Source organism: Triticum dicoccoides, chromosome 4A, assembly GCF_002162155.2.
Source record: "Triticum dicoccoides isolate Atlit2015 ecotype Zavitan chromosome 4A, WEW_v2.0, whole genome shotgun sequence".
In the NCBI taxonomy this organism is placed as follows: Eukaryota; Viridiplantae; Streptophyta; class Magnoliopsida; order Poales; family Poaceae; genus Triticum; species Triticum dicoccoides.
Genome location: NC_041386.1, coordinates 622473797 through 622484086, shown reverse-complemented (window position 1 = coordinate 622484086; position 10290 = coordinate 622473797).

Sequence of the window (10290 nt, the reverse complement as noted above, 5' to 3'; positions counted from 1 at the left end):
TTAGTTGAATTAATAGAACTAGTTTATTTAGTTGAATTAATAGAACTAGTAAGTGTTTAATGTTTCACCTATATATGAACATATATGTTAGATATTAGATATAAATTATATGTTAGATATATATTTAATTTAGTTATATGAGATTTCATTATCTAATTAACATTTTATTATATAGAACTAGCTACCTTATTTTTAGTAAGAAAATTAATAAAACTAGTTTATTTGAATTAATTAGTTGAACTAGTTAGTTGAATTAGTTCAATTAATTAGGTATATTCTTCGTAAGTGCTTAGTTGAATTAGTTCAATTAATTAGTTGAACTAGTTGAATTAACAGAATTAGTTGAATTAATAGAACTAATAAGTGTTTAATGTTTCACCTATGAACATAGGAATATCGTCTGACGAGGAACACAATTTCATTATGTGCGAATACTGCAAAGACCAGCGCGGCCTGTGCGGCATAAATTTTCTAGTTGATGATAGACGCTTCAGCATCAAGCTGGATAAGAACTTCGAAGTGGATACAGTAAGTCACAACGACAAGTCTTTTTTCGTAATTAAGCATGACTTATGCTTCATTTGCTTCACCTTTTAATTTTAATTTTTTACTATTCTACTAGCGTATCCCCTGCCATGCAAGAATTTTTGTCTTGGATAAGATAGGTTTCAGTCCTAATGAAACTATGGAGGTAAAAAGAGTTTACTTGAAGACCGAGCATGGTTATACCTTCAACATCAAATTATATAATGCAGACACATACACCTATTTTGAATGCAAAACTTGGCAAGCACTATGCAAGGCTTATGCATTTGAGCCTGATATGGTTATCACCATTGATATTCGTCCGGAAGATGATATTGAAGGTAATAGAGACATCTAGGTCGATGTGCAGACGCCTCCAGTTCTACCATTATGTGAGTTTCTCAATCATATTTATGTCTTCGTTATGAGATTATTTGAACCAGTTGAATAATTAATAGATCTCAATTTATATTGACAGCTTACTTCCAATCAAGCAAACATGTCCGACGCTTGGTAGACAGGACCGTCCACTGTCCCGGGGCTGAACTAAACTGCGAGGAGACAAGTCATTATGTTTCATGGCTTGAGGATCTTGATGCTGTCAAGACAAATTTCTTTCCTGCACTTAGAAATGTTAGTACTCAAAACGTGCGACCAATAGTGTTCATACTGAACTACGGTCACATATATTTAGGAAAGATGGTAAGATTTCTACTATTTCTCCTCAGTGCATCTTTTGCATACATTATTTTTTAAGCTAAACTTCATTGCTAAGTATGTTACTATACGATGTTCTTCAACAGGGACTCCCGATGAATGTTGTGCCTGATCGGATCGAGACTAAAGGTACCATGAATATTGTTAGCTTACGGCCAAGATATCCTACAATGCACTTTAGTGCATTCAGGATTTCTAATAGCGCGGAATGCTTAATAGTAAAAGACTGGAGCAAAATTGTGAACGATCACAGAGAAGTACTAGGTGGCAGCAATCAGAAGCGCAACCCACGATTAGGAGACAGGTTCATCTGCATGCTCCAATATGATGAATCGGCAAAGCTATACATGTTCTATGCTATTTTACCTGAGAGAGAGCAGCAGGAGTGATTAATTAGCTAGTTCATGCTCTTAGTACTTGTCCTCTCATGTCCGTGTTCTTGGTCCCGAACTTAATCTCAAAGAGTGATTTGCTTTTGTGGTGTTATGAACGCTTATAATATCATTACCATGTTGAACTCGATGATATCTTTGCTATGAAAACCGTTGGTGATGATATATATGATGCAAGAGTTTTTATATTAATTAATATGATGATGATGATGAGTTATTATATCATTTATGAAAGAAATTGCATATTAGTTTCAACTGGATGGATTCTAGCTAAGTGATCAAGTATATGCCATATCCATATTACCTCGATCACTTAAGTAGGTGATCAAGTATATATAATGTGGATATGACATATACTTGATGACTTAGCTAGGATCCACACGCATCCAGTCAAACTAATCACCTAATGATTTAACAACTCATTATAATGTAAAACAATCACTAAATTAAATTGAAAACACAAAATTAAATTAAAAATAAAAAATAAAACCAAAACACACCAAAACATTTAGTACCGGTTGGTGTTACCAACCGGTACTAATGTCCTACGCGCCCACGGAGCTGGCTCGTGCCACGTGGTTGCCCTTTAGCACCGGTTCGTGCTGAACCGATACTAAAGGGGGGGGGGCCTTTAGTGCCTACAATTTAGTGCTGGTTACCGAACTGGCACTAAAGGCCCTTACGAACCGGTGCTATTGCCCGGTTCTACACTAGTGCATGTCCCTAGTAAGCCTCTAGTTGACTAGCTCGTTGATCAATAGATGGTTACGGTTTCCTAACCATGGACATTGGATGTCGTTGATAACGGGATCACATCATTAGGAGAATGATGTGATGGACAAGACCCAATCCTAAGCCTAGCACAAAGATCGTCTAGTTCGTATGCTAAAGCTTTTCTAATGTCAAGTATCATTTCCTTAGACCATGAGATTGTGCAACTCCCGGATACCATAGGAGTGCTTTGGGTGTGCCAAACGTCACAACGTAACTGGGTGGCTATAAAGGTACACTACGGGTATCTCCGAAAGTGTCTGTTGGGTTGGCATGAATCGAGACTGGGATTTGTCACTCCATGTAACGGAGAGGTATCTCTAGGCCCACTTGGTAGGACATCATCATAATGTGCACAATGTGACCAAGGAGTTGATCACGGGATGATGTGTTACGGAACAAGTAAAGAGACTTGCCGGTAACGAGATTGAACAAGGTATCGGGATACCGACGATCGAATCTCGGGCAAGTATCGTACCGATAGACAAAGGGAATTGTATACGGGATTGATTAAATCCTTGACATCGTGGTTCATCCGATGAGATCATCGTGGAGCATGTGGGAACCAACATGGGTATCCAGATCCCGCTGTTGGTTATTGACCAGAGAGTTGTCTCGGCCATGTCTGCATGACTCCTGAACCCGTAGGGTCTACACACTTAAGGTTCGATGACGCTAGGGTTATAGGGAAAGTATGTACGCGGTTACCGAATGTTTTTCGGAGTCCCGGATGAGATCCCCAATGTCACGAGGAGTTCTGAAATGGTCCGGAGGTAAATATTGATATATAGGAAGTATGATTTTGGCCACCGGAAGTGTTCCGGGCATCACCGGTAGTGTACCGGGACCATCGGAGGGGTCCGGGGGTCCACCAGGTGGGGCCACCAGCACCGGAGGCCTACATGGGCCAATAGTGGGAAGGGACCAGCCCCTAGGTGGGCTGGGGCGCCTCCCACCAAGGCCCAAGGCGCGTCCAAGATGGGAGGGGGGCAAACCATAGGGTAGATGGGCCCTAAGGCCCACCCCAGGTGCGCCTCCCCCTCTCCCCCTTGTGGCCGCCACCCTAGATGGGATCTGGGGCTGCCGCACCCCTTGGGGTGGGAACCCTAGAGGGGGCGCAGCCCCCTCCCCTCCCCCTATATATACTTGAGGTATGGGGGCTGCCCAACACACAATTTGATCTCTCTCTTGGCGCAGCCCTACCTCTCTCCCTCCTCGTCTCTCGTAGTGCTTGGCGAAGCCCTGCTGGAGTCCCGCGCTCCTCCACCACCACCACGCCGTCGTGCTGCTGCTGGATGGAGTCTTCCCCAACCTCTCCTTCTCCCTTGCTGGATCAAGGCGTAGGAGACATCACCGGGCTGCACGTGTGTTGAACGCGGAGGCGCCGTTGTTCGGCGCTTAGATCGGAATCAACCGCGATCTGAATCGCTACGAGTGCGACTCCTTCATCCGCGTTCTTGTAACGCTTCCGCTTAGCGATCTACAAGGGTATGTAGATGCGCTCCCCTTCCCCTCGTTGCTAGATTACTCCATAGATTGATCTTGGTGATGCGTAGAAAATTTTAAATTTCTGCTATGATCCCCAACAGTGGCATCATGAGCTAGGTCTATGCGTAGTTTCTATGGACGAGTAGAACACAAGTTGTTGTGGGCGTCGATTTTGTCAATTTACTTTCCATTACTAGTCTTATCTTGATTCGGCGGCATCGTGGGATGAAGCGGCCCGAACCGACCTTACACGTACGCTTACGTGAGACTGGTTCCACTAACTGACATGCACTAGTTTCATAAGGTGGATAGCGGGTGTCTGTCTCTCCCACTTTAGTCGGATCGGATTCGATGAAAAGGGTCCTTATGAAGGGTAAATAGCAATTGGCATATCACGTTGTGGTCTTTGCGTAGGTAAGAAACGTTCTTGCTAGAAACCCATAGCAGCCACGTAAAACATGCAAACAACAATTAGAGGACGTCTAACTTGTTTTTGCAGGGTATGCTATGTGATGTGATATGGCCAAAGGATGTGATGAATGATATATGTGATGTATGAGATGATCATGTTCTTGTAATAGGAATCACGACTTGCATGTCGATGAGTATGACAACCGGCAGGAGCCATAGGAGTTGTCTTAATTTATTTATGACCTGCGTGTCAACCGGCAGGAGCCATAGGAGCCATAGTAGTAGAAGTAATAGATGACGAGACAACTTCAAGAAGACACGATGATGGAGATCATGATGATGGAGATCATGGTGTCATGCCGGTGACAACGATGATCATGGAGCCCCGAACATGGAGATCAAAAGGAGCAAAATGATATTGGCCATATCATGTCACTATTTGATTGCATGTGATGTTTATCATGTTTTACATCTTATTTGCTTAGAACGACGATAGCTTAAATAAGATGATCCATCGCAATAATTTCAAGAAAGTGTTCCCCCTAATTGTGCACCGTTGTGAAGGTTCGTTGTTTTGAAGCACCACGTGATGATCGGGTGTGATAGATTCTAACGTTCAAATACAACGGGTGTAAGCTAGATTTACACACGCAATACACTTAGGTTGACTTGACGAGCCTAGCATGTACAGACATGGCCTCATAACACGGAAGACCGAAAGGTTGAGCATGAGTCGTATAGAAGATACGATCAACATGAAGATGTTCACCGATGTTGACTAGTGCGTCTCACATGATGATCGGACACGCCTAGTTGACTCGGATCATGTTTCACTTAGATGACTAGAGGGATGTCTATCTGAGTGGGAGTTCATTAAATATTTTGATTAGATGAACTTAATTATCATGAACATAGTCCAAATTGTCTTTGAAAATATGTTGTAGATAAATAGCTCACGTTGTAGCTCCCTGTTTCAATACGTTCCTAGAGAAAGACCAAGTTGAAAGATATTGTAAGCAATGATGCGGACTGGGTCCATAGTTCGAGGAGTGTCCTCACTGCTACACAGAAGGCTTACGTCTTTGATGCACCGCTCGATGTGTAAACCCCTACAACGTCGTCTGTGGATGTTGTGAACACCTAATAGACACGTCCTGATGACTACTTGATAGTTTAGTGCACCATACTTTACGGCTTAGAATCGGGATTCCAATGACGTTTGGAACGCCATAAGACATATGAGATGTTCCAAGAGATGAAATTGGGATTTCAGGCTCATGCACGTGTTGAGAGGTATGAGACCTCTGACAAGTTCTTTTGCCAACAAGATGGAGGAGAATAGCTCAGCTAGTGAGCATGTGCTCAGAATGTCTGGGTGCTACAATCACTTAAATCAAGTGGGAGTTAAACTTCCAAATAAGATAGTGATTGATTGAGTTCTCTAGTCACTATCACTAAGCTACTAGATCTTCGTGATGAACTATGACATGCAAGGGATGGAGATGATCCCGGAGCTGTTCGCGGTGCTTAAGACCGCAACAAGTAGAAATCAAGAAGGAGCATCAAGTGTTGATGGTTTAACAAGACCACTGGTTTCAAGAAGGGCAAGGGCTAGAAGGGAAACTTCATGAATGGCAAACCAGTTGCTGCTCTAGTGAAGGAACCCAAGGTTGAACCCAAACCCAAGACTAAGTGCTTCTATTGTAAGGGGAACGGTCACTGGTAGCGGAACTACCCCCAAATGCATGGTAGATAAGAAGGCTGGCAACTTCAACAAAGTATATACGTGTTATTAATGTGTACCTCACTAGTACTCCTGGTAGCACCTGGGTATTGGATACCGGTTCAGTTGCTATTATTGGTGACTTGAAGCAAAAGCTACGGACTAAACGAAGACTGGCTAAGGGCGAGGTGACGATGTGTGTTGGAAGTGTTTCCAAAGTTGATGAGATCACCATCGCACGCTCCATCTGCCCTCGGGATTAGTATTGAACCTAGATAAATGTTATCAGGTGTCTACGTTGAGCATGAATATGCTTAGATCATGTTCATTGCAATACGGTTATTCATTTAAGTTAGAGAATAATGGTTATTCTGTTTACATGAATAATACCTTTCATGGTCATGCACCCTATGTGAATGGTTCATTGAATCTCGGTCGTGGTAATACGCATGTTCACGCCAAAAGATGTAGAGTTAATAATGATAGTACCACTTTCTTGTGGCACTGCCGCTTAGGTCATATTGGCGTAAGATGCATGAAGAAACTCCATGTCGATGGATGTTTGGAGTCACTTGATTTTGAATCGCTTGACACATGCGAGCCATGCCTCATGGGCAGGATGACTAAGACCCCATTTTCAGGTACAATGAAACGGGCAAGTGATTTGTTGGAAATCATACATTCTGATGCGTGTGATCCAATGAAAATTGAAGCGTGCGGTGGATATCGCTATTTTCTCATCTTCACTAACGATTTGAGTTGATATAGGTATATTTACTTAATGAAGCACAAGTCTGAAACGTTTGAAAAGTTCAAGCGATTTCAGAGTGAAGTTAAGAACCATCATAACAAGAAGATCAAATTCCTACGATATGATCAATGAGAATTTCTGAGTTATGAGTTTGGCAATCACTTAAGACATTGTGGAATTGTTTCACAGTTGAAGCCACCTGGAACACCACAGGGTAATGGTGTGTCCGGACGTCGTAATCGAACCTTATGAGATATGGTGCGATCTATGATGTCTCTTACCGATCTACCGTTTTCATTTTGAGGTTATATGTTAGAGACAACTGCATTCACTTTAGATAGGACACCATCTAAGTCCGTTGAGACGACGTCATATGAACATTGGTTTGGAAAGAAACCAAAGTTGTCATTTCTTAATGTTTGGGGCTGCGATGCTTAAGGCTTCAGCCGGAGAAGCTCGAACCCAAAAGCGTACAAACACATCTTCATAGAATACCCAAAGGTGACAGTTGGGTATACCTTCTATCTCAGATCCGAGGGCAAATTGTTTGTCACTAAGAACGGGTCCTTTCTCGAGAAGGAGTTTCTCTCGAAAGAATTGAGTGGGAAGGAAGATAGAACTTGATGAGGTTGTCGAACCTTTGTTTCAACCAGAGAGTGATGCAACACAGAAAGATGTTTTCTGTGGCGCCTACGTCTGTTGAAGAGGAAGTTAATGATAGTGATCATGAAGCTTCGGATCAAGTTGCTATCGAACCTCGTAGGTCGACCAGGATATGCACTACTCCTGAGTGGTACGGTAATCCTGTCTTAGATATCATGTTGTTAGACAACAATGAACCTACGAGCTATGGAGAAGCGATGGTGGGCCCGTATTCCGACAAATGGTTAGAAGCCATGAAATCCGAGATAGGATCCATGTATCAGAACAAAGTATGGACTTTGGTGGACTTGCCCGATGATCGGCGAGCCATTGACATAAATGGATCTTTAAGAAGAAGACGGACGTGGGCGGTAATGTTACCGTCTATGAAGCTCGACTTGTGGGAAAGAGTCTTTTCACAAGTTCAAGGAGTTGACTACGATGAGAATTTCTCACCCGCAGCGATGCTTAAGTCCGTCGGAATCATGTTAGCATTAGCTGTATTTTTCGATTATGAAATCTGACAGATGGATGTCAAAACAAGTTTTCTTACCAGTTTTCGTAGGAAAAAGTTGTATGTGATACAATAAAAGGTTTTTTCGATCCTAAGGATGCTAAAAGGTATGCTGGCTCCAGCAATCCTTCTATGGACTAGAGCAAGCATCTTGGAGTCGGAATATATGCTTTGATGGAGTGATCAAAGCTTTTAGGTTTATACAATGTTTGCTAGAAACTTGTATTTACAAGAAAGTGAGTGGGAGCACTACAACATTTCTGATAAGTATATGTGGATGACATATTGCTGATTCGAAATAATGTAGAATTTCTGGAAAGCATAAACGGTTGTTTGAAGAGTGATTTTCAAAGGAAGACCTGGATAAAGCTGCTTACATATTGGGCATCAAGATCTATAGAAATAGATCAAGACGCCTGATGATACTTTCAAAGAACGCACACCTTGACATGTTTTTGAAGGAGTTCAAAATAGATCAGTCAAAGAAGGGGTTCTTACCTGTGTTGTAAGGTGTAAAGTTGAGTAAGACTCAAAGCTTGACCACGGCAGAAGAAAGAGGAAGGACGAAGGTCGTCCCCTATGCTTTTGTCATAGGCTCTATACAGTATGCCATGCTAAGTACCGCACCTGATGTGTGCCTTGCCACATGTCTGGCAAGAGGGTACAAAGGTGATCTAGGAGTGGATCACTAGATAGAGGTCAAAATTATCCTTAGAGGAATAAGAAAATGTTTCTCGGTTATGGAGGTGATAAAGATTTCGACGTAAAGAGTTACGTCGATGCAAGCTTAACACATATCCGGATAGCTCTGAGTAGAGATACCGGATATGTATAATGGAGCAACAATTTGGAATAGCTCCAAGTGGAACGTGGTAGCAGCATCTACGACATGACATAAAGTTTTGCGAAATACATAGGGATCTGAATATGGCAGACCCGTTGACTACAACCTCTCTCACAAGCATAACATGATCAAACCAAGAAATCATTGAGTGTTAATCACATAGTGATGTGAACTAGATTATTGAGTCTAGTAAACTCTTTGGATGTTGGTCACATGGCGATGTGACCTGTGAGTGTTAATCACATGTCGATGTGAACTAGATTATTGACTCTAGTGCAAGTGGGAGACTGTTGGAAATATGCCCTAGAGGCAATAATAAATTAGTTATTATTATATCATATTTCATTGTTCATGATAATCGTTTATTATCCATGCTAGAATTGTATTGATAGGAAACTCAGATACATGTGTGGATACATAGACAACACCATGTCCCTAGTAAGCCTCTAGTTGACTAGCTTGTTGATCAATAGATGGTTACGGTTTCCTAACCATGGACATTGGATGTCGTTGATAATGGGATCACATCATTAGGAGAATGATGTGATGGACAAGACCCAATCCTAAGCCTAGCACAAAGATCGTGTAGTTCGTATGCTAAAGCTTTTCTAATGTCAAGTATCATTTCCTTAGACCATGAGATCGTGCAACTCCCGGATACCGTAGGAGTGCTTTGGGTGTGCCAAACGTCACAACGTAACTGGGTGGCTATAAAGGTACACTACGGGTATCTCTGAAAGTGTCTGTTGGGTTGGCATGAATCGAGACTGGGATTTGTCACTCCATGTAACGGAGAGGTATCTCTAGGCCCACTTGGTAGGACATCATCATAATGTGCACAATGTGACCAAGGAGTTGATCACGGGATGATGTGTTACGGAACAAGTAAAGAGACTTGCCGGTAACGAGATTGAACAAGGTATCGGGATACCGACGATCGAATCTCGGGCAAGTATCGTACCGATAGACAAAGGGAATTGTATACGGGATTGATTAAATCCTTGACATCGTGGTTCATCCGATGAGATCATCGTGGAGCATGTGGGAACCAACATGGGTATCCAGATCCCGCTGTTGGTTATTGACCAGAGAGTTGTCTCGGCCATGTCTGCATGACTCCTGAACCCGTAGGGTCTACACACTTAAGGTTCGATGACGCTAGGGTTATAGGGAAAGTATGTACGCAGTTACCGAATGTTGTTCGGAGTCCCGGATGAGATCCCCGATGTCACGAGGAGTTCTGAAATGGTCCGGAGGTAAATATTGATATATAGGAAGTATGATTTTGGCCACCGGAAGTGTTCCAGGCATCACCGATAGTGTACCGGGACCACCGGAGGGGTCCGGGGGTCCACCAGGTGGGGCCACCAGCCCCGGAGGCCTACATGGGCCAATAGTGGGAAGGGACCAGCCCCTAGGTGGGCTGGGGCGCCTCCCACCAAGGCCCAAGGCGCCTCCAAGAGGGGAGGGGGCAAACCCTAGGGCAGATGTGCCCTAAGGCCCACCCCAGGT